General features: G+C 44.3%; 1 protein-coding gene across 7 annotated transcripts in view; it reads left to right on the top strand.

The window, feature by feature from the left end:
• RPH3AL (rabphilin 3A like (without C2 domains)) overlaps nt 1-26,160 on the top strand; it is a 791,901-nt gene that overhangs the window by 724,893 nt on the left and 40,848 nt on the right. For 2 of the 7 annotated variants that reach the window (XM_078780285.1, XM_078780284.1), the window contains exon 1: nt 2,869-2,971. The exons of 1 other annotated variant lie outside the window; for it this stretch is intronic. The gene's annotated coding sequence lies outside the window, so the exon portion shown is untranslated. Of the gene's footprint in view, nt 1-2,783; nt 2,972-8,860; nt 8,964-26,160 lie in introns of those variants that run through there. 4 more of the 7 variants (XM_068120707.2, XM_078780282.1, XM_068120712.2 and 1 more) reach the window with 4 other exon arrangements.

Raw genomic sequence — 26,160 nt, 5'->3', positions numbered from 1 at the left:
CATGGATATACACACACACCTCCAAAGCTGTCATTGCATACCTACCATGGATATTGGATATACACACACCTTCAAAGCTGTCATCACCTCTCTACCATGGATATACACACACCTTTAAAGCTGTCATTGCATACCTACCATGGATTTTCACACACCTTCAAAGCTGTCATTGCATACCTACCATGGATATACACACACCTTCAAAGCTGTCATTGCATGCCTACCATGGATATACACACACCTTCAAAGCTGTCATCGCATACCTACCATGGATATACACACACCTTCAAAGCTGTCATTGCATACCTACCATGGATATACACACACTTCCAAAGCTGTCATTGCATACCTACCATGGATATTGGATATACACACACCTTCAAATCTGTCATCGCCTCTCTACCATGGATATACACACACCTTCAAATCTGTCATCACCTCTAGACCATGGATATACACACACCTTCAAATCTGTCATCACCTCTAGACCATGGATATACACACACCTTCAAATCTGTCATCGCCTCTCTACCATGGATATACACACACCTTCAAAGCTGTCATCACCTCTCTACCATGGATATACACACACACCTCCAAAGCTGTCATTGTATACCTTCCATGGATATTGGATATACACACCTTCAAAGCTGTCATCACATCTCTACCATGGATATACACACACCTTTAAAGCTGTCATTGCATACCTACCATGGATTTTCACACACCTTCAAAGCTGTCATTGCATACCTACCATGGATATACACACACCTTCAAAGCTGTCATCACCTCTCTACCATGGATATACACACACACCTCCAAAGCTGTCATTGCATACCTACCATGGATATTGGATATACACACACCTTCAAAGCTGTCATCACCTCTCTACCATGGATATACACACACCTTTAAAGCTGTCATTGCATACCTACCATGGATTTTCACACACCTTCAAAGCTGTCATTGCATACCTACCATGGATATACACACACCTTCAAAGCTGTCATTGCATGCCTACCATGGATATACACACACCTTCAAAGCTGTCATCGCATACCTACCATGGATATACACACACCTTCAAAGCTGTCATTGCATACCTACCATGGATATACACACACTTCCAAAGCTGTCATTGCATACCTACCATGGATATTGGATATACACACACCTTCAAAGCTGTCATCACCTCTCTACCATGGATATACACACACCTTTAAAGCTGTCATTGCATACCTACCATGGATTTTCACACACCTTCAAAGCTGTCATTGCATACCTACCATGGATATACACACACCTTCAAAGCTGTCATTGCATACCTACCATGGATATACACACACCTTCAAAGCTGTCATCGCATACCTACCATGGATATACACACACCTTCAAAGCTGTCAGCGCATACCTACCATGGATATACACACACCTTCAAAGCTGTCAGCGCATACCTACCATGGATATACACACACCTTTAAAGCTGTCATCACCTCGCTACCATGGATTTTCACACACCTTCAAAGCTGTCATTGCATACCTACCATGGATATACACACACCTTCAAAGCTGTCATTGCATACCTACCATGGATTTTCACACACCTTCAAAGCTGTCATTGCATACCTACCATGGATATACACACACCTTCAAAGCTGTCATTGCATACCTACCATGGATATACACACACCTTCAAAGCTGTCATTGCATACCTACCATGGATATACACACACCTTCAAAGCTGTCATCACATACCTACCATGGATATACACACACCTTCAAAGCTGTCAGCGCATACCTACCATGGATATACACACACCTTCAAAGCTGTCAGCGCATACCTACCATGGATATACACACACCTTTAAAGCTGTCATCACCTCGCTACCATGGATTTTCATACACCTTCAAAGCTGTCATTGCATACCTACCATGGATATACACACACCTTCGAAGCTGTCATTGCATACCTACCATAGATATACACACACCTTCAAAGCTGTCATTGTATACCTACCATAGATATACACACACCTTTAAAGCTGTCAGCGCATACCTACCATAGATATACACACACACACCTTCAAATCTGTCATCACCTCGTACCTACCATGGATATATACACCTTCAAACCTGTTATCGCTTACCCACCATTGGTAATGGTATGCACACCTTCAAACCTGTTATCGCTTACCTACCATTGGTATACACGTCCTTGTCACATTCGCTAAATCTCTGCCAAATTTCATCCGAATCCGTCCGCAACTTTTTGAGATATCCTGTTCAGACAAACAAACAAAGATATATAGCTAGTCAGACAGATAGACAGAGGGATGAAAACATAACCTCCGCCACCAAAAGGTGGCGGAATTAACAAGCTGACACGGCAGTTTAAGCTTGTTGATGACGTATCCAGGCCTTGGTGCCATGCATGCATTCTGGTCCTTCGGGGACAGGACGCATGGGTTTTGAATGGCCATGCGCATTTGCCTTGGGGTTGAAGTGCATATGTATGCGAATGGGACAGTTTTGATAGACGGTGTGCCTTGGCCGTGGGGTCAAGGTGCACGTCCAAGGCTGTTTAAATGTTTGATTTTTTACCTTTTGTTATTATAAAAAGGCAGGCCAAAGCGCCGACCTCAAAAAGCGCAGTGTCTGTAAAAGTATGGAATTTTAGGGGCGGAGATTTCTCAAAGGCGGTGCTTATGATGGGCGGAGCTTCAATTAAACCAGCAGGCCTTTTCAGTGGTTGTGAGGGTGTGGTGTGTAAAGGGCGGAGATTTGGTATAGGCGGTGCTTAAGTGGGGCGGAGCTTCGATCGAACCAGCAGCACGGGCTATTTATTTGTCTCAACGTACGTATTAAAGCAGAAAAACGGGTTTCGGATCTAATGTCTCGAGAGAGCGAATTTATTTATTTTGCAGCAAAACCTGCTTTTTGGAAGAGAGAAGTGCAGCTTTACACTTGCACGGTAAGAACAATTTGATTAGCTACTCATTGTTTATTAAACTTTTGTGACGAGAATTTCGTAGTTTTTGTGGTGCAGAAGCGGAATAAATTTTTCTTCTTCTCGGTCTTAGCACTAAATTACAATCGAACCAAGCAAGCCGTATTTCAAAATGTTTGCTGCGTTCTTTGTTCGGCATACCATCTGGGCGGTGTAGTTGGCATCAACTGGTTCACGCGTAGTTCGGCGCGCTGTTCGCTCGGCTGATGATCTCGTATTCGTTTCGCAACCATGTATTTATTATATTATACAGCACCTTAATAACGAAGCATCTGCCATTAATAATAAGCTTTACATTGGCCAAAGGTCTCCCTAAATTACTAACATGGAATAATTGAGGTTGTGTTCAAACAAATTTTGATTAATTTTTGTTCTTTGAGAACGGGATTCTTTCCGTGACGCATAAAGCATTATTTCGACCTTAACATGGCATTTTGGTACTTTAATTGAAGCATAATATAATATAGCTACGGTATTCCTAAGTTGTCTGCATATTGTGATTGTTTCTTCCACATGTGTTTAAATGAACAGGGAGGTTTATTGCTATATTTGCAGGGGGTTTACAACTTCATAAAATGAACAACATAATATATTCTTGTCTCCAGGTTTTTTTTTGGGGGGGGGGGGGGGGGGTGCACGTAAAAAAAAAAAAAAAAAATTAGAGCAATACGATTATGTCGCCAATATGCCTTCCCGTAGTCCCCGCCCGTGAAAATGGATAGATACCCTCGTTTACTGTCCTAAAAATATACAAGTTTGGTTTAAATGCTTTCAGCTGTTTTGAAGTATCACATTTTTACCACATGACAGGTTTCACATCGATCGGTAAAGCGTTTATGGAGAAGGGATTTTTTTTTTTTAAATATTAGCTTTCAAGCTAATATGGCTGCCAAACCACGTGACATAAAAAATGTACAGTCTGCATATGTATGGGTAGGGGATCACGTTTGAAGTTTCGTGTTTATGGGATAAGGTTCGTTTTTCTATCCAAGATGGCTGCCAAACCATGTGACATACGACGTCATCATTTTCAAACGATATGCAACAATAGTGATGACATTTGTAAAATTTCGCATCGATTGGGTAAGCGGTTTCAGAGATATAATTATTTAATATTTTCGTTCATTCCAATATGGCTGCCAAACCATGTGACCTATGATGTCATAAATTTAATATTTCAATACAAATAGGTCATCGATCATGTGCGTGCAATTTCAGATTTTTAGGATAAGGAATTCGATTAAAACATTTATGGCTGGTATACCACTTTACTGATGTCATCATTATCATGCTTTCGCTCCCCATTGGCAGTACTTAACAATGTGCCAAGTTTCAATTTTTTCCAATAACTGGTTTCCGAAAAATGTGTTTTTATTATTATTTGAGTTTAATCAAACATGGCTGCTATACCACGTGACCTATGATATCACGATTATCATAACGTTCTACACGGGTGTCGGTACTACCCTCAAGGTTTTGTCTCAATCGGACATGTGGTTGCTGAGAAAAACAAGGTTTAGCTCGTACTGACGGACAACCCGAAAACATAATGCCTGCGGGGGCCGAGGCATAAAAAAAAACTTCAACAAAAATGCTATTTCAAACTTCGAAATAACTCAAATGACATTGAACTGAAATGTTTGTCATTCAAATAGAAAATGCATTCTTGTCGTTTATGGCTAAAGCTTTGGAGGCTGTCATCACCTACCTACCATGGATTAATGGTGCACACCTTCAAAGCTGTGAGCCTTTCTGATTGATTGATTGTTAAATACATCTTGTTTGCTGTCATTGTAAAGAGGAAATGGGGACACGCGGAGGCTGCCGAATGCCTCCAAAGACAAATTGAGGTCGTCTGGGGTGTTTCGGTGCAATTGCCCAATTTGTCATGGGCTTGGGTAGCTTTAAGTGTGACCACATGGAAATCACTTGACAATCTAATTCCAGGATCTTGGGATTGGAGAGGTCTGATGTGGACCGGGATAATATTTTGCTACAACAATTACGGTACCACTACAACTCATTTGATGGGTCCAATTATTCCCTCCTTATGGAGTCTGGCGGTGAAGGTTTTTGTCTCGAGCCTTTCACGAACCACCTGGCCAGGCCTGACCGAAGGTGGCAGGAATTTGGCTGGTATGTTGGTGATAAATTCGCCTACTCTTCACTGTCGGATCTTTAACATCACCAACTCATTTTGGTAGACAGGACACCCATCTTCACGTCCATCTGAGGGTCGACACGTTATAATGCAACATAAGAAAATTAAGAAGATACTACCACCATTTTTGTCAACCTCCCACACTCAGTAGAGACGGTCTAACTACTAAGCCACCAGGTATGGTCATTTGTCCATTATCTACTAATCTGTTCCGAGGACTTTTCAGAGCTCTTTTGTTGGTGGTGATAGTATCTTCCTGGACACATTTTGTTTGTCATGTCTGGCGTTTGGAGCCTCGTTTATTATACTGTACAAGCAACTTTGGGAGCATTTGACCCATCCTGCCTTTGCTATATTAACACTGCATTAATTGACTCGCATTATAGGCTTCATTTCACTGGCGAAGAAGAAGAGGAGGAGGAGGAGGAGGAGGAGGAGGAGGAGGACATAATCATCATCATCATCATCATCATCATCATATGTTTCGTGTTGTCCCTGGATACGAAAATGATACCTTTGTAGTTGAGTGACTGAACTCAGATGAAAGGATACAAGTGATTCCATTGAGTTATAGTATAGTCCACTTCATTTTTAATTTATTTATGAATTTATTTTATTTTCTTATTTTTGCTTTTTTGATTAAGCATTCATTATCTCCACCACCAAAGGTGGATGCAGGTTATGTTTTCATCCCTGTCTTTGTCTGTCTCTATCTGTTTGAATGAATGAATGAATGATCGTTTTAAGGCCATTTTCCCCGCTAGAGCAGGGGTTAGCCTTGCGGGCCCCATGACAATCATGGTTCCCTGTTTGAGGCAATGTTTTTATGGCCGGATGCCCTTCCTGACGCCAACCCTTGGTCGCCTCTTACGATGCGATGCGCAGGGATACGGTGTACCTATTCTAAGCCGGGGTACACACCGGGATCATTCATCCCAGCAAGCTGGTACTCAATTTGCCGACCTCGGAAGGATGACAGGCTGAGTCAACCCCCCTGGCGTTAATTCAGCGATCGATCGGGATTCGAACCCAGGATCCTGGGATCCCAAGCCGGCACGCTAACCGCTAAGCCAACAAAAGATGTCTTCAGTTAATAGGGTAAGGTAACGTGCTCGTAGAATGATGATGAAGCATGAAGTGAAGCATCTTCTTAAGGAGGATCCAAACACACATTTGTTCTTTGGAGGGTTAAGAGGATGGATAGTTGTGAGATGCTACCTGTTGATACTGCCCTCCAATATCAATATGAGAAAAATATAGGTTCTTCTCCTCTCTGTGGGGTTGGACTTACTACATTCACAAACATTACTGATGCATGTGCAGACAAATTTGTTATTTTGCCAAGCTCTGTGCCATTGCACTATTTACACTTTCAAGTGCAAGAGAGACAGACCATGGGCCGAACAAGCAAAATGTGTCGAGTTTTTGACTTTTGTGACCCACCTCTGGTATCTATCTGTTTGTGAACAGGATATCTCAAACATTTGTGAACAGGATATCTCAAACATTTGTGGATGGTTTTGGCCAAAATTTTGTGAAGAGGTTGGGTATGTGACGAGGATGAAATTATTACATTATGGTGAAGATTTGGATGTGAATCCGAGTTTTTAGTGATTCTTCACCATTGAGATGGGGCAAAAACTATTTTATATATATATATATATATATATATATATATATATATATATATATATATATATATATATATATATATATATATATATATATATATATAGATATATATATATATATATATATATATATATGTATATATATAAAATTTTATATATATATATATATATATATATATATATATATATATATATATATATATATATATATATTGTCGCGCAACTGCGATTAACATCAGAGTTGCGTATGCCGATTACGAGGCTTTAAACTCCCGAGGTGAAAACTCAATAGCGGATTCCAAATCAAGCACTTAAACGCGCGGAATGGCGGGACACAGTGAGAGCCATGTAGCCTTATCTAATACAATCAAACAGGAAACTGCGTTCAGGTATATGTACAAAAATAATATAAGGATTTATTATTGAAAAGCAAAGACAGTGAAAACGCACGCGCCGGTAATAAAATAAGGTAGCTAAATCGGGATCCCGCACTGCAGACCTCAAACACGAGACGAGGGAGATGAATACGAAAATAACACGTCTTTTATGTAAAGTGTATTCGCGGATACGGCCTTATCTCGTCCCTGTCGTCTTCTTCCCGGCCTGGATGAATCCTCTGTCAGCCTCGCACGCCCCGCTAGGCCCGAGCCAACGCCCTCGCCGCTGCACCCGAGGTCCTGCTCCAGGCTAGCGCAAATCCACCCAGCAAAAAGGAGCGAGCTCCAACCACCTCGACGGCGATCTTCCACACGACAGCCAACTTAACCCGGGCCAGGACCCTGCTCACAAGCCAACTCAGGATCGCACCGGGACTCTCTCAAGCTGTGAACTCCTTCGAACTGCACTCAACTCGACTCTTGAAAATGGCGTCTGACCCTCGATAATATCTCCGGCCGATGACGTCACATTGGCGCCTGCTCTGCCAATCAGAGCCTCCCATGACTCGCCGGCTCGTCCAGGTCACGCCCTCTGCATCACTGCCGCTCTGTCCACTCCTGCTCCTCCTTCATAGCACGTGCTATGCGAGGTGGGTAGGCCTTTCGGAGGTGTAAATGGTGGCGGCCAATTGTGGCGGTGTTCCAGCCCGATTTCTTCCTAAGTCATGTCAGGGGGAAGGGCATCATTTAGTGTTGTACTAAAGGTCCTAACTAATGCTTATGTGGTGTGCAGTGCCAAAATGGACAAAGGATTGACTACTAGGTGAGACTCACAGGGGCGTTATCTTTAATCCCTAACTAACTATCACACGAATCTCCTGGTAGATTCACGATCATACATCTTATCCCGACAAACGCCTAAACATGAAGAACTTATTACAGGTAGATTCCCTATCGCGACAGTCGAATACCTATCTATGCAGATCTACCTGGCTCTAGATATTGCTTTACCCCCCAGACATAACAATATATATATATATATAATATATAAGTATATGTAAGTATATGTATATGTACTGTTGCGGTTTTGTCATAAAGGCAAACCCCCGATAGTTAATTGCACGACAACATGTAGCCTGCAGTAGTTATTTCTTATTGAATGTAAAGATTAGCCCCTTTCCATTGTGTAATAATCGAGACCAATATGCGTTGATTTAGGCAGGATTTCAAACCTCCGTGTGGTGGAGGGAAGATATTTTTAATGTGCAGGAAGGCGTGGCCAAAAGCACAGGCCCACGTGACCAATGAGGGGTCGGGGACACGTCACCAACAAGCGACCAATGGGTTGTGAAACCTCCCCGAATGAAAGGGAAGGAGGACTGAAACCTTCATAGGGGGAGGAGGGATTGAAGGCCAGCACGTGACCAACCTCAGCCAATGGGAGGCTGTGGAACATTCTGGAAGCTTATCGGGTCTGATTAAAAAACCCCTGCCCATCGCATTTTCACCCTCTTGCTTTTTTTTCTTCGCCGACGCCCCTCATCAGCTTTGACTTTGTGGACGCCCTTTGTCTATCTGATCTGACCTGCAAGCGTTGGCCCCTCCCGCGACTCATTGAAGCTCGTCTGCCTGCGTTGAAGCTCGTCCGACCTGCGTGGAAGTTCGTCATTCGTACTGTCTTCGAGGCGGCGGTTCGTCCTTCGGACCTTACCTCGTCCAGGCTGCAAGTCCGGATCGAGCTGCGCACAGCAGCAGCCACCCTCGAGTCAATCCCAGCACGTACATTGGTACGAGAATAACCAGTGTGTCATTCCCTGTGTGTGAAGGCGCCTGTGGGGTTTATTGTAGGTAAGGAATGAATAAGGTTGCATCTTCGTCTCTTTTCCTATTTGCCTTCTAAATAAAAGGCTGTACATTTTTGTTGTTACTTTCAAACCTGTTCGGGTACGTCTTTTCTCCATTGGCCTAGCATCATCCGAGACCGAATTTGGCTTGAATCAGGTCCGTAAATCACATCGGGTAACGCCGCTTTCCACACAGTGCAAATCCGCTTGGCACGCAATAAAGTGTGGGAAGCGAGGGTTCGATCCCCGGTTTCTTCGGTCGGTCGTGTGTCTTGAAGGTATTTGGGATTAATTGACCAGCAAACTCTTCGGCTCGTGGCTGGGAGGTTGGCGATCGGAGTTTCTTAGCAACCCATCGATCACGAGTTTAGTCGCTTGGGTCAACGGCCTGTGGAACCGGAGTTTGAGGGGGAACGGGGTCATAAACCCCCCTTAGTACGTCGACGAATCCGGGATCCGCAACAATATATATATAGCACAATATCGCAAAAGGTTGTCGACGGATTTGGACGAAACTTGGTGGACCGGTTGGGTTTGTGACGAGAACGAATCGATTAGATTTTGATGAAGATCTGAATCTGGATCCAGATACGAGAATTATTATTATTATTATTTTAAGTGATTCTTCACAATTGAGTGATGGGGTCAAAACAATATAAAACATGATATTTCAAAAAGTTGTGGAAGACTTGTGACAAAACTTTGTGGATTCGTTGGGTAAGCCACAAGAACAAGCTGATTGGATTTTGGTTCAGGTCTGAATCCAGATCCAGTCTATCAGTGGAATACAAAATGTAAACTGTTCAGCCTGACAGAGGTATGATCTCTACCAAGTGCAATTCTAGTGGTCACTGCATTTAGTGTTTATTTTTCAAATCGGCATGTTGTAGACCCAAACTTGTATGTGAATATGAAACTTCGAGAATCGAACTGCTTGGGCGATCTCCACCAAATTTGACATGCGTGCTGGGTGTAATTGCTGTTTGTATAGCCAGATACTTGTGAGGCAGTCATATAGACACCATTAAATTTGGCTCCTTAGTCCTTAGTCCTTACCTGGAAATTACCTGCACAAAAGGCAGAGTAATGTATGCATACCAGTCCAGGTTGATTTGAATATAAAGGGGGAGGGTGCCAACCAAAATTTAAATGGGGCATGGAGTGGGCACTCAGAATTTTAATAAGGGATGATGGTGTGCAACCACTTTTTTTTTATACAGAGGCGGGTGGGGGGGGGGGGGGCGGGGGGGGGGGGGGAAGAAAGAATGATGTACAGTACACCTGGCACTGTGCAAGATATTTCATTGACACCATAATCTGCTCCTGGAGGGAGAGTGTTTAAATAGTTAAAATGTTACAAGATAATTTACTAATTTTGTTGTCATTTGATCCATAATTAGTCCTACTTTTTTCCCAAGCATTTCTCACATCCTGCTATATAAAATAAGTCAATTATCTCTGTATATCTGTAAATTGTGGGAAAACAACACGGCTGGGCCAATCTCAACCAAATTTTGCATACGTGCCAGGGGTACCCAGGGTCAGGCCATGGGTACCAAAAACTAAAGGAGGAAGGAGAAGATTGCTAACCATGGCACAAAATATATTTCTCCCCCCCGACCCCCCTTCTTCCCACTCTAAGGAGTGGGTATTTCTCATGTATAAAACTTTGCAAATCGCTGAAAAACGTGATTGCTCGAGACATTTCCTGTTCAAAAATTGCTTCTGAGTACTGGATTTGAGTTTTCTTGAAGGCTTTTGTTTAACAATGCATGTCCTGCGATTAATTTTTAGTAGAACAGATAAAATTTCATTTTCGTTACTCCTCTTTCAATCGGGCTGTGAACAGGACCGTTTTATTACCTCGGTCATCTGTGATGGACAACAACAAACAACAACAACATGCATTTTAAGGCCATTTTCCCTGCTAGAGTGGGGGTTAGCCTTGTGGTCCCCATGACAATCTTCTCCATCTTGCCCTATTTACTGCATCTCTCCTTGTTAACCCCCTTTCCCGCATTTCTTCTTCCACCATCTTTGGCCAAGTCTTTCTCGGTCTTCCCCGTCCTCTACTTCCTTCTACATTCATTTCCATCACTCTTCTCAACCAGTCACTTTCATCCTTCCTCAACACATCACCAAACCATCTCAACCTGTTCCTCTTCACAACATCAATCACAGGCTCTATTCCCATCATTTTTCCCAATTCATCATTTGTCTTCCTCTCTCTCAACGATACTCTGCACATCCATCGAACCATTCGCATTTCCACCCTTTCCAACCTTCGTTGCTGCTCTACGTTCATTACCCATGTCTCGCTCCCATAAATCATAACACTTCTCACACATGCAGCATACACCTTTCCCTTCAGCTTCAACGACACTCCCCTCATCAGCACGCTACTCAGATCCCGAAAATTTTTCCATGCACATCTCACTCGAGCAACCGTTGTCGAGTCTGATCCACCTTCTCCATTCAGCATGTCTCCGAGGTAGCAAAATGTTTTCACACCTTCCAGCTTCACGCCGTCTCCAAGATCCAACTCAACATTTCCTCCATCTGCAGCTCCCTCTGTGCACACCTTACATTTTGAATGTAGCTGCCACACTGGTTAATGACCCTCTCAGACGACTACATTTTTGATGAACCCACTCAGCGCACATTGTACATTGAATGGAGTTCACTCCGACACCCTTCCTGCACACAGCACAGGGCCACTTCCCAGTTCTTTCCACCTCACCACATGCTTTACCACTTGCCATCACCTTCGTCTTTCCGATATTCACCTTCAGACCTTTTGTCTCCATACATTCCTTCCACTTGTTCAGCTTTTCCTTCAGTCCATCCATACTTTCTGCAATAAACACCAGATCATCTGCATACAACAACTCCCACGGTAAATCCTCCTTTACGTTCTGAGCCAGCACCTCCATCACAGCTACAAATAGTAGTGGACTTAGTACCGACCCCTGATGCACTCACACCTTCACCTCAAACTCACCACTGTTCCCGTTCTTCGTCTTTACAGCTGTGCGCGCTCTTTTGTACATTGCCATCACTACTCTGATCAACCATTCCTCCACTCCTAACTTCCTCATTGCCCATGTCAATACTTTGTGTGGAACCCGATCGAATGCTTTCTTCAGATCAACAAACCCAAGAAACAACTTCTTCCTCTTCTCCATGTACTTCTCCTGCAACTGCCTCACAATAAAAAGCACGTCTGTCGTTCCTCTTCCTGGCATAAATCCAAAAGTGCATTTTGTTGATCTTCACTTTCTTCCTTATCCTCCTCTCCAACACCCTTTCCAATACCTTCAATCCATGCTCCAATAACTTTATCGCTCGGTACGAGCCACACTCTAGAGGGTCACCTTTCCCCTTTTATAGAGGGACGAGGGTACTCAGTTCCCAATCCACTGGAATACGGCCTTCTTTCACCGCCAGATTACAGATCTCTTTCATTCTCTTCACACCCCAACTTCCTGCTGCCTTCAACATATCTCCCACAACTCCTGTCGGCCCTCCCGCTTTTCTACTCTTCATTGCTTTTATCGCTTCCTCAACTTCCTTCTCAGTTATCTTCTCTGCCGGTCCTAAAACTGGGTTACTCTCTATGTTACCATCCCATTCATTCTCTGTATTCAACAGCATTTCCATATATCTTTTCCATCTTCCTTTAATTCCATCTGGGTCCACAACGATTTGTCCCACTTCATCCTTCAAGCAACTCACCCCCATCACATCACACCTCTCTTTCGCTATCTGCTTTGCAATCCTGAATACTGCTCTCTGACCCTCTTCCGAATCCAAGCGTTCTCCGAACATTTTCCTACATGCCTCCTGCGCCTTTGCTACCTCTTTCTTTGCAGCCTTCTTGGCTGCCTTATAACTTTCATGCTCTGCTGTTTCTGCTCCCGTACCCTTCGCCTTCTGCCACTCCTTGAACTTCTTCCTCTTCTCGTCAATCCTCTTTCCAACTTCATCATCCTACCACCATGTTTCCGAGTGCCTCGGTGGTCCTTTTGTCCATCCACATACCTCACCAACGGCTCCCAACAGACTAGCTTTCATTGACATCCAACCACTTTCAAGCTCAACCATATCATCCTCTACCCTACTCAGCCTCTCTTTTAATGCCTGCCTTACTGTCACCTCTTTCAACATCTACACCTTCATTCTCGGTTGGTACTTCACCCGCTGAGCTCTCCTCGCACCTTTCACCCTTATGTCGCAGACAACCAAGTGGTGCTGTGAAACAGCCTCCTCCCCGGGATCACCTTTGTGTCCCGGTGGTGACCCCTATCTCGCCTACGCACCATCAGGTAGTCAACGGTTGTCGTCGACCCACCTGACGTGTATGTAACAAGCTTATTATCCTCTTTCTGGAACTGAGTATTACAAATCAACAAATCAGCTCCATCAGCAAACTCCAAAATCCTTTCACCTTCTCCATTTTTCACACCATATCCGTAACCCCCATGAACTCCCTCAAAACCATCCATACTCCTTCCCACATGTCCATTTAGGTCTCCTCCTACCACAACAACTTCCTCATCTTTCACGTTTTCCATCAGCTTCTCTATCGCACACCAGAACTTGTCCTTCTCTTCATCGCTCCGACCAACCTGCTGAGCATATCCCGAGATGACGTTCACCAAGAGCTTTCCAATCATCATTTTCACCATCATCAACCTATCACTCACTCTCGTCACACTCACCACACTGTCTACAAACTCCTCAGAAAACAGGACACCAACACCATTCACGCCCTCCGGGCACCCTTGCCACACAAACTTGTATTTCTGTCCCTGCCTACCCTTCACCATTCTCACACCACTTCCCTTCCATCTCGTCTCTTGCACACAGCATCTGTCCACTCTTCTTCTGACCAATACTTCCACCACTTCTCCTGATCTCCCTGTCATTGTCCCTACATTCATCATCATCATCCCTACATCATCTGCGATAGACAGAGGTTATGTTTTTCCCCTGTCTGTTTGTGTGCAGGATATCTCAAAATTGTGGACGGATTTATTTAAAATTTGGTGGACAGGTTGGGTGTGTGAGACGGATAAATTGATTCAATTTTCATGAAGATCTGAAACCGAATCTGGATACAATAATTTAAAGTGATTCTTCACCATTGAGAGATTGGGCTAAAACTAATGTATGGCACAATATCTCAAAAAGTGATGGACGGATAATGACAACACTTGGACAGGTTGGATGTGTGACAAGGATGAATATATTCTGCAGTCGTGGCCAAAAATATTGCCACCCTTGCACGTTTTTCAAATAATGCACCATTTCCTCCAGAAAATTGTTGAAATAAAAAATATTTTGGTATCCACATATGTATTTCTTTGTTTTTCAGTGGAACAAAACAAAAAAAGCTGAAAAGATTTTTAAATATTGGCTTGTTCTACACAGAAATCTTCCAGACAATATTATTGGCACCTTTTATAAGTTAATAGAAATAATTAGATTTCAAGCAGGTGATTCTCCTTTACTTTGGAAATGAACTCACCTCTGGTGAGTTGCAGGTGCCTGTAATATAAAAATCAGTCATTCAACCAGTTTGGGGAAAAGGAGTCATTCTGCTGTTTTGTGTCACTGTGTACCGCAATGAGCATGGAGAAAAGAAAGAAAACCAGAGACTTGTCTGAGGAGGTCAGACACAAGATTGTAGCCAAGCATGGACAGTCTCAAGGCTACAAGTCCATCTCCAAAGACCTTGATGTTCCTGTGTCCACCGTACACAATGTTATCAGGAGGTTTAAGGCCTATTGCACAGATGCCAACCTCCCTGGACGTGGCCTCCCTGAAACCTCCCTGCAAGATAAAGCTTGATTGAATACTGCAGCAAAGGATTGTTTGAATGGTGGAGAAAGCACCTTGATCAACTGCCAAACAGATTCAAGTTGACCTTCAGACACAAGGTACGAAAGTTTCAACTCGCACCATCCGTCGCCAACTCGATGAAAGGGAGTTCTAGGGTAGGAGACCCAGGAGGACCCCACTGCTGAGAAAGCCCAACTGTAGTTTTCCAAAATACACATGAACAAGCCAAAATCCTTCTGGGAGAATGTCCTCTGGACAGATGAGACCAAATTATATATTTTTTGTCAAGCACATCATCTCTATGTTTACAGAAAACAAAATGAAGTATTCAAAGAAAAGAACACCTTCCCTACAGTCAAACATGGAGGTGGTTCAGTGATGTTTTGAGGTTGCTGTGCTGCCTCTGCCACTGGGTGCCTTGAATGTGTGCATGGCATCATGAAATCAGGAGATTACCAAGGCATTGTGGAGAGCAATGTTCAACCCAGTGTCAGAAAGCTGGGTCTTTGTCTAAGGTCATGGGTCTTGCAGCAGGACAATGACCCCAAACACACTTCAAAAAGCACCCGGGAATGGTTCAAGACAAAATGCTGGACTGTTCTGAAGTGGCCAGCAATGAGTCCAGGTATAAATCCCATTGAACACCTGTGGGGAGATCTGAAAATAGCAGTTGGGAGAAGGCACCCTTCAAATCTGGGAGAGCTGGATGAATTTTCACAAGAGGAGTGGGCCAAACTGCCAGTAGAGAGGTGTAGGAAGCTCATTCATGGCTATAGGAAGCACTTGACTGCAGTTATTTTGTCCAAAGGATGTGCTACCAAAATTAAATCTAGGGTGCCAATAATTTTGTCAAGGCCATTTCTTTTTATTTTCTGATTTGAAAGGATATATTGCCAGTAGAGAGAGGATATTTTAAGTTCTGAATTACAAACAAAGGTTCTGTAATATTAACAGTGAAATAAAGAATTGTGGCGACCAAATACTTTTGTCAATTTCAACTTATGTTTAGAGAAAATTAGTTATTTGAAAAAAGTGCAAGGGTGCCAATATTTTTGGCCAGTACTGTACTTTTAGTTCAGGTCTGGATCTAGATCCAGACTATCAGTGTGATACAAAACATAAACTGTTCAGCCGGGTGGAGGTATGTGCTCTACGAGTGCCGTTCTAGTTACCCTCGCCAGAGGAGAGGGTATTGCAATTGGGTACGTTTGTTACTTGCAAAAATCGAAAGATTTTTCAAGTATGTTGGTTTGTCTTGTGCATTATTCGTTGTCTGACTCTCTGTTTGTCTGTCTGCATGTCAATTGCCTACAGGTCACAGTTTTAAACTAATCTTTATGAAACTTCACCAAATGGTAGAGTTGGTCATAAGGAAGAAGCCTATTGATTGAAGTCAAAAGGTCAACATGGGCCAAAGGTCACCAATTTTCTCAAATTTCTAAAATCCTCAAATTTCTTAAGATTGACTTGAAATTTCAAGAGTATTTACATATCATGTCACTGCATTCAACCACCAATTATTTTTAAGGTCAACATAGCCCAAACGTCAACTTAGTTCAGGGATTTCACAAGTATCGTGCAATGCACGCACAGAACGTGTGTATTCATTGCATTCAACCCTTTGGAACCCTCACCGCCCCTAAGACGTTGTCAAACCTTTGCAACGCTGAGACCCATTAAGACCACAAAGACCCCAAGACCGAAAGGCTCTGAAGTTCTAAAGGCTCTAAAGTCTTAGGTATATTGAAGGGACTAAAGGGTGAAGACCTTTTATAGACCTGATCATGGCTGATGGTGAGACACAGTAGGCTACGTTTGATTGAATCCTTGATCAAACAACAAATAATTACTCTTCTGGAAACCCACAACTTACCAACTTACCCCAAACCCATTTCTCTCTGTACCCACCTTACCCAGTCGAACCCAGCTGGTCCTGGACTCTGTGTCCTTCTCTCCTGACAAGGTGGATAGGTTTCTGTCAAACCTCGACTCTGATTCTGCAACTGGACCAGGCGGCATCAGCCCACAAGTCCTAAAATGCTGCTCTGCCACTCTATCTCACCCTCTTTCTGTTCTCTTCACCCGCTCTTTTGCTCAAGGTCATCAGCCAACATTACCGCTTTACACAAAAAAGGTGCAAAAACAGATCCTTGCAACTACAGACCAATCAGCCTGCTCCCAATTATCAGCAAAGTCATTGAATCCATCATTGCTTCGGATATCAAATCCTTCCTCTTCTCCAATGGCTTGATCTCTGATCATCAATTTGGTTTCAGACCAGGTCATTCTACTCTGGACATGCTGCTTCTGCTGTCACAACAATGGATGGAGGTCCTCAATGCCAAACAGGAAATCAGAGCCGTCTCCCTTGACATATCACGTGCCTTCGATACGGTCTGGCACCTCGCTCTGCTCACCAAACTCTCCTCCTATGGTATCCATGGAAATCTCCACGCATGGCTTGCGGACTTCCTCTCTGGTCATACTCAACATGTGGCCCTGAATGGATTTCTCTCATCTCCCCTTCCTGTTCAGGCTGGAGTTCCCCAAGGCAGTGTTCTGGGCCCTGTGCTTTTTCTGGTCTTAATCAATGATCTCTCCGACTCTGGAAAATCCTCTATCTCTTTGCTGATGACTCCACTCTCTGCCGCTCCATTCCTCATCTGTCAGATCGGCAGTCTGCAGCTTCCTCACTCTCTGCAGAACTGGACAAAATCAGACTGGTAAAACAAGTGGAACATGGCTTTCAATCCTGACAAATCTCACACTCTTACGATGTCTCTCCGAAAAGACCGACTGGACAACTCTCCCATCTACTTTCTATAACAATCCTCTCCAAGAAGTTCTGTCACTCAAGCTTTTGGGTCTCACTATCTGCCATGATCTTTCCTGGGAAAACCACATTTCCAAGCTGGCCTCCAAAGCCAGTCGCCGATTGGGCATCCTCCGTCACGTGAAGTCCTTCCTTGGCACACCTGAGCTCTTCACCACATACAAGGCTTTCAGCCGCAGCTCAATGGAATACTGTTCTCCCCTCTGGGCTGGAGCTCCTGCCTCACACCTAGCTCGGCTTCACGCTGTTGAAACCAAAGCTTTCAGAATCATTGGAATCTCCTGCGATGAGGCTAACTCTGAGGGCCTATCACTCGCTCACCGCAGGCGGGTAGGTAGTCTTTCTGTCTTCTACCGACTCTTATCTGGCCTATCTGTGCTCTGTCCCCCAAATATTCCTACAGGTTGCACAAGACCTGTCAGCAGCCCTCTTCTGGTGAAACTGCCAAAATCAAGACTATCTGCTCACCTTCACTCTTTCATTCCTCTTTTCTCCCACCTCTGGAACAAACTCCCTCACTCTCTTCAATCCCACTCCTCCCTCCATGTCTTTAAAACAGCTGTTCACCACCATCTCTTATCTTCCCCCATCCAAAACCTTGATCTTTTCTACCCCCATTAATTCACCCCAGATCCACTTTTTTGAAATACCGACTTCTTTACTGGAAGTCCTAGCAGTATCCATGTGTTTTAAACCTCTCCCACCCCCCCCCCTTCCCCTGCCTCCTCCCCCCAAGCCCTCTCCCTCCCACAGATCTCCCGATGTCCCTGTTCTCTGCTGTTGTACTTGTGTGCTTGTCTGCCGCTCCCTTTATTGTATGTTTTGTGTGTCCGTTTTTTTTCTTTTTTTTTCCTGTGATTAATGTTGACTCTCACACGAGTCGCGATCTTGTATCCCGCCCCCCCCCCCCCCCAAAAAAAAATCACCTAACTGATGTTCAGTATGGCTTTTGACAGTCAAGATCGACTGGTGATGTTCTATCCCTAATCACTGAACATGTGAATAGGGCTTTGGATCATAGTGGAGAAGCTAGGGTTGGTGCTCTCGACATCTGGAAGGCTTTTGACAAAGTGTGGCACAAGGGCCTCATCCATAAGCTAAAATCATGACATTTCTGGAAAATTGCTTGATGCAATCTCTGACTTCCTTGCAAATCGTCAAATCGCTGTTGTACATGAGGGACTCCTGTCCCATAATACGAATGCTGGTGTTCTTCAGGGGGTCTGTGTTGTGTCCAATATTGTTCTTGTTGTATATCAACGATCTGACTGATTGTATTAAATCTCAAAAGAGCATTTACGCAGATGACTGCACACTGTATACTACCTACCCAGGAACGGAGTCTCCTCTTACTCGTGACCATGCGAGTACCACTCTCAATCAGTAGTGTAATGAACTTGGGAAAAGACTGGCTTGTTACTTTCAACCAAAAACAAGCGTTATGCCTAGGTCCCCCGTCGGTGAAGTGATGTGAGTTGACAAAGTGGAAGACGCAGAAAACATGCTATGATATGATATTTTGCTCACAAGGTTCAGACATACATGGAGGCGGCCATCTTGGATTTTGACGTGGCCACCCAATTTTCAATAGCGTTCTTCCTTATGCCGAGATACACCCACACACCAGATTAGAAGTTGGTACTTCGCTTATTTTTCAAGATGTTCCGCTCACAAGGTTCAGACATACATGGCGGCGGCCATCTTAGATTTTGACGTGGCGACCCAATTTTCAATAGCGTTCTTCCTTGTGCCTAGATACACCCAAACACCTGATTAGAAGTTGGTACTTTGCTTATTTTTCAAGATATTACGCTCACAAGGTTCAGACATATATATATGGTGGCGGCCATCTTGGATTTTGACGTGGCGACCCAATTTACAATAGCGTTCTTCCTTATGCCGGGATACACCCACACACCAGATTAGAAGTTGGTACTTCGCTTATTTTTCAAGATATTCATCTCACAAGGTTCAGACATATATATGGTGGCGGCCATCTTGGATTTTGACGTGGCGACCCAATTTTCAATAGCCTTCTTCCTTATGCCGAGATACACCCACACACCAAATTACAAGTTGGTACTTCGCTTATTTTTCAAGATATTCAGCTCACAAGTTTCAGACATACATGGCATCAGACATACATGGCGGCGGCCATCTTGGATTTTGACGTGGGTTGCACCCACACACAATATTCGAATGCGGTCCTTCGCTTACGCACGCCCACACGCATGCCCGCCCGGACGGACGGACGGACACACGGACGGAGGGGAAAACCATAGTCCCCCTTTCGCTCCGCTGTGCGACGGGGGACAAAAAGACCCACTTGTTGTCTGTGTCTAGTTCAAGATCACCTTGTTTTCCAACCCTGTCTATGGATTGTTCACCTTTGCAGGAACTCCCTGTTATCCATCTGCTTGGATTGGATATCAGCTCAAACCTCAGCTGGGAAAAGTACATCACTGGTAGAGCTAAAAGCCTCCCAGCACCTTGGCTGCTTATTTAGTGCTCCGCGATACCTTTCTCAAGCTACTATGCTCTATCTATACAAGGTCACTATACGTCTTGTCATGGAGAATCATTCCCATATTTGGGCTGGTGTGCTGGCCTGTCAATCCAATGTATATATGTATCGATGTATATACAGTCACGTGAAAAGGTAAGTACACCCGATGTAAAGTTTTGACTTTTTCAACATATTTCAACATACAGCTATTTGATCTTCATTTCAACAATATTGATAGATAAAGGTGATATAATATAACAAATATTAGATTCTCAGAGATTCTCTCATGCGGTCTCTCTATTAGATTCTCTCTATTAGATTCTCTCAGAAATTCTCAGAGAGCCTCCTCAGCGTCGCCGAGTCTGGCATTTCACTCAGGCCAACTGGCACGGTCTTCAAGCAGCCATCAATCATCTGGACTGGTCTCCCATCTCTACCGCCTCTGACATCAACTCATCCTGGGAATTCTTTCAAAGTAAATTGCTCTCTCTCATGCACAGATTTATACCATCTCGTCTTCAGTTGTCATACCCTTCCTCCCGTCCATGGTACACGGAATCTTGTGGTGAGGCTGTTGCCCTGAAACAACTTGCTTTCGTCTCCTGGAAAGCAAATCCAACGGAAGGAAATCTCATTTCCTTTCACAAAGCCCGAAACAGGTGTGTGTCCACCCTCAGGAGAGCCAGGAAACAATCTCACCATTCTCAAGACCGAACTCTCTTATCTGTCTCCCTCTTCCAAATCCTGGTGGCGTCTGGTCAAATCTGTTTCTGGTGTTTGTTCCCCCTCCATCCCCTCCCTCACCTCAAACGGCTTAACGGCTGACTCCGCACGTGAAAAAGCTGAATGCCTCAACTCTGTGTTTGCCTCTAAGTCTTGTGTCCCAAACCCATCCCTCTCTGTACCCACCGTACCCAGTCGTACCCAGCTGCTCCTGGACTCTGTGTCCTTTCCTCCTGACAAGGTGGAAAAGTTTCTGTCAACCCTCGACTCTGATTCTGCAACTGGTCCTGATGGCATCAGCCCACGGGTCCTAAAATCATGTTCTTCTGCTCTTTCACTCCCTCTTTCTGTTCTCTTCACCCTCTCTTTTGCTCAAGGTCATCTGCCATCTGCTTGGAAATCAGCCAACATCACCGCTTTGCACAAAAAAGGTGCAAAAACAGATCCCAGCAACTACAGACCAATCAGCCTTCTCCCAATTATCAGCAAAGTCATGGAATCCATCATTGCTTCAGATATTAAATCTTTCCTCTTCTCCAATGGCTTGATCTCTGATCATCAATTTGGTTTCAGACCTGGTCACTCTACTCTGGACATGCTGCTTCTGCTTTCTCAACAATGGATGGAGGTCCTCAACGCCAAACAGGAAATTAGAGCTGTCTCCCTTGACATTTCACGTGCCTTCGATACGGTCTGGCACCCTGCTCTGCTCTCCAAACTCTCCTCCTTTGGTATCCATGGAAATCTCCACGCATGGCTGGCGGACTTCCTCTCTGGTCGTAGTCAACGTGTGGCCCTGAATGGGTTTCTCTCATCTCCTCTTCCTGTTCAGGCTGGAGTTCCCCAAGGTAGTGTTCTGGGCCCTGTGCTTTTTCTGGTCTTCATCAATGATCTCTCTGACTCTCTTGAAAATCCTCTCTATCTCTTTGCTGAGGAATCTACTCTCTGTCGCTCCATTCCTCATCCCTCAGATCGGCAGTCTGCAGCCTCCTCACTCTCTGCAGACCTGGACAAAATCACAGACTGGTCAAACAAATGGAACATGTCTTTCAATCCTGACAAATCTCACACTCTTACAATGTCTCTCCGAAAGGACCGACTGGACAACCCTCCCATCTACTTTCTCAACAATCCTCTCCAAGAAGTTCTGTCGCTCAAGCTTTTGGGTCTCACTATCTGCCATGATCTTTCTTGGGAAAACCACATTTCCAAGCTGGCCTGCAAAGCCAGTCGCCGACTGGGCATCCTCCGTCGTGCGAAGTCCTTCCTTGGCACACCTGAGCTCCTCACCACATACAAGGCTTTCATCCGCAGCTCAATGGAATACTGTTCCCCCCTCTGGGCTGGTGCTCCTGCCTCACACCTTGCTCGGCTTCACGCTGTTGAGGCCAAAGCTTTCAGAATCATTGGAATCTCCTGCGATGTAGTCAATGCCGAGGGCCTTTCACTCACTCACCGCAGGCAGGTTGGTGGTCTTTCTGTCTTCTACCGACTCCTTTCTGGCCTTGCTCCCCCAGCTCTCTCTGTGCTCTGTCCCCCCAATATTCCTTCAGGTCGCACAAGATCTGCCTGCAACCCTCTTATGGTTAAACGGCCAAAGTCTAGGCTCTCTGCTCACCTTCACTCTTTCATTCCCCTTTTCTCCCACCTCTGGAACAAACTCCCCCACTCCCTTCAATCCCACTCCTCCCTCCAGGTCTTTAAAACAGCTGTTCACCACCATCTCTTATCTTCCCCCATCGAAAACCTCGATCTTTTCTACCCCCGGTGATTCACCCCAGAGTCCTTGCAGTGTTCATATGTTTTAATCCTCTCCCAAGTCCTCCCGATGTCCCTGCTCTCAAATGTTGTGTTTGTGTCCTTCCCCCTCTCTCCCCATCTTGTCTGCCGCTCCCCTTGTTTTTTGTGTTTTGTGTGTCTGTTTGTCTTTCTGTGTGATTAATGTTCGCTCTTTCACGAGCCTCGATCTTGTATACAAAAAAAAAAAAAAAAAAAAAAAAAATATCATGAAACATTTACATTTTGTAGTCCATTGTATAATTTAAATAAACATCAATGCAAATTTTGCATGTGGAAAAAGTAAGTACACCCCTGCATTTATCACTACTTAAAATACCTAAAATTAGAATCAGGTGCACCAGCTCAGGTGCAAATTATTAGAACATCGTTAGAGAGGATCTTGGAGGAACCTGTCTTATTTAAACCTCAGACATTTAGTTTGGTTTGCTGTTTGTTGTTAAAGTGTGCGGCGTCACCATGCCGAGATCAAAAGAGCTCTCTGAGGCCTTCAGAAAGAAGGTTATAGATGCCTACGAGTCTGGGAAGGGATTTCAAAAGATCTCCAAACTATTTGAAATCGATCATTCGACTGTCTGGAAGATCATCTACAAGTGGAGAAGATTCCAAACAACTGCCAACTTGTTCAGGCCAGGCTGTCCCAGCAAGTTCAGCCCGAGAGCAGACCGCAAGATGCTGAAAGAAGTCTCTAAGAACCCTAGAATGTCATCACGGGACCTACAGGTAGCTCTTGCCACTGTTGATGTCAAAGTACACGAGTCTACCATTAGAAAGAGGCTGCACAAATTTGATCTACATGGGAGGTGTGCCAGGAGGAAACCTTTGCTGTCCAGAAAGAACATCAGGGCAAGACTCAAGTTTGCCAATGAACACCGAGGCAAAGACCAGCACTTCTGGAACAATGTGCTCTGTTCGAATGTGCTCTGTGCATCTGTTTGACAGATGAGTCAAAGGTAGAGCTATTTCGCCACAGTACCAGAATAAATGTTTGGCGAAAACCAAAGACAGTATTTGACCACAAGAATATATATATATATATATATATATATATATATATATATATATATATATATATATATATATATATATATATATATATATATATATATATATATATATATATATATATATATGTTTCCATGGAATGTCCTCTGAGGGTCTCTCAGGATCTTCCACCTGAGCATACTTTAACTTGCTTGACACGTTTGGCATTCTTCCCATCCATACACTGTATTCGAAAATATCACACCCGTAGGGGACATGTCGCAAATCAATTCTCCCTCTTGTGTATATACCTTTTGATGTATAACCGACATACCACCTTGAATTATTTATTTGCCTTTCAGCATACTACTACCTGCATTCCACCTTGGCTTACATACTAAGCATTTTTACCTGTTGCTTCGCTGACTGATTTCATCAAAATACAGCGTGTTCTTCACAAACGTTCTCATTTATTCACCCTATCATTTACCCAAGGTCATCTTCCATCTGCTTGGAAGTCAGCTGACATCACCTTCTTCAACCGACTTTTAATTCTTCCTCTTAACGGCCACAATTATTCCCACGTTTTACGGGGTTCGCTGGGGGAGAGGGGGGGAGTTTGGCTCAAGTTGTTCACGTACCAGCTGGACAGGCCTGACGGTCGATGAAGGGTAGGGTAGGAATTTTGAATTTGGCCAGGGTGATGGGGGATAGCTCACTTTCCCTTTGTGAAAGACACTGTGCAATCTTTAACGTCCACCAACTATTGCTGAGATGGGACTGGGACACCCATTTTTACTCTCTCCTTTCTCTCCTCAGTGAAAGACACATGAAAGCCCGCTTGGAGTTTGCAAAAAAGCACCTAAAGGACTCTCCGACTGTGAGAAACAAGATTCTGTGGTCTGATGAAACCAAGATTGAACTGTTTGGCTTCCGTCTGGCCACTCTGTCATAAAGCCCAGATCGGTGGAGTGTTGCAGTGATGGTTGTCCTTCTGGAAGTTTCTCCCATCTCCACACAGGATTTCTGGAGCTCAGCCAGTGACCATCGGGTTCTTGCTCACCTCTTACCAAGGCCATTCTCCCCCGATTGCTCAGTTTGGAAATGAGATACTTCCGTCGATTCGTGTGAGGTGAAAGTTGCACAACTCATTGAAGGACATGTACATCTATTTCATCATAGGTTATTCTAGCGTTCAAGATGCCGATGTGCTAAGCTTTTAACTGTTTGAATTGTCAAGAAATTTGCACACAGAACTCGGAAGTTGTTTATTTATTTATTTATTTTTTGCATCCCTGTCCCATGAAAAGATTGACAACGATAATGTGCTTTGTGGTTGAAAAACCTAGAAACAACCAAATTCACCATCAAAATGTATGCTGGTTTGAAATATCGTTTGTATGATAAGACCACTTTGAGCTGTCGGTGTTCGTATTTGATCAACAGGTGATCGCTACCTGGGAAACGAGTCTCGCAAATTGCTGAAACACGATGTCGTACTGACACTTACTGGGTGAGAGTTGCATGTTGATTTGAACGCCCAATCCAGGCCCATGTGATCTAAGCTCAGATTTGGTCCTCAAGTAATTATCTATTACTCGAATCCTGTTGCGTTTGTGGGGATAGGCATGGAATACCTTAGGAAAGTTCGAATCGTGTAGATTTAGAATGCTCCGTATGCCGCGAAGAAGCCATCACGATGTACGTAAGTAGGCTGTCTGTCCGGGTAAGAGCGTTTGCATGTCGCCATAAGGGGCGTGGCTTTGTGATAATTAATTCTAGGGTTTAAAGATTAATTTCCCAGTGTGTAATTTGCCTCCTGTGGTCTTTCCTTCAGTTTTATTACATTCGTCCAGCCAGGAAATTGAGGACTCAGTAAAACGCTAGTGCTGTAATGGACTTATGAGCTGACAACACCCTCAGGGCCAACAGAAACAGCATTTGCCGATCGGCAAGGAAACCCCGACGGCATCAGAACATTCCCGAACAGCGACTAGACTCCGCCACCCGACGACTCGTAACGAGGAGGCCACGCCCCTCCTTTGTGATTTGAGGAGGTGCAATGGGATAATTGAGTAGGACTCGGTGATTGTACAGAGTGTGAAGTCAGCGGTCGAACATTTGAGAGCTGGAGGGAAAAATACGCCGTCTTGCCATCTTGGTCTGTCTTGTGTGCTGGCTTTCAATGAGGATGGCTGCGTGCCGAGGACGGCTCCAGGAGGTGGCATATCTTTGGCTTGTTCAATCCCTTTCCACAAGCGTACACGAGAGGTTCGGGGCAGTCGGCATCGCGAGAAGTATCTCACTTTGGGATGTTGAGGAGCGTGACGCCGCGCCATTTTGTGCGCTCCCCGTGCTGTGGTTTGGAGGCGACGAACGTCTACAAGCCCTCGCTTTAACTGCAAAGCTGAGTGCTGCCCAATTACCAAATCCTTTTCTTTTCTGTCTCACTG

The sequence above is a fragment of the Myxine glutinosa genome, chromosome 6 (assembly GCF_964187855.1).
Source record: "Myxine glutinosa chromosome 6, kmMyxGlut1.1, whole genome shotgun sequence".
In the NCBI taxonomy this organism is placed as follows: Eukaryota; Metazoa; Chordata; class Myxini; order Myxiniformes; family Myxinidae; genus Myxine; species Myxine glutinosa.
Note: the sequence above shows the minus strand (reverse complement) of the source record. Positions and strands in the feature narration are given on the sequence as shown.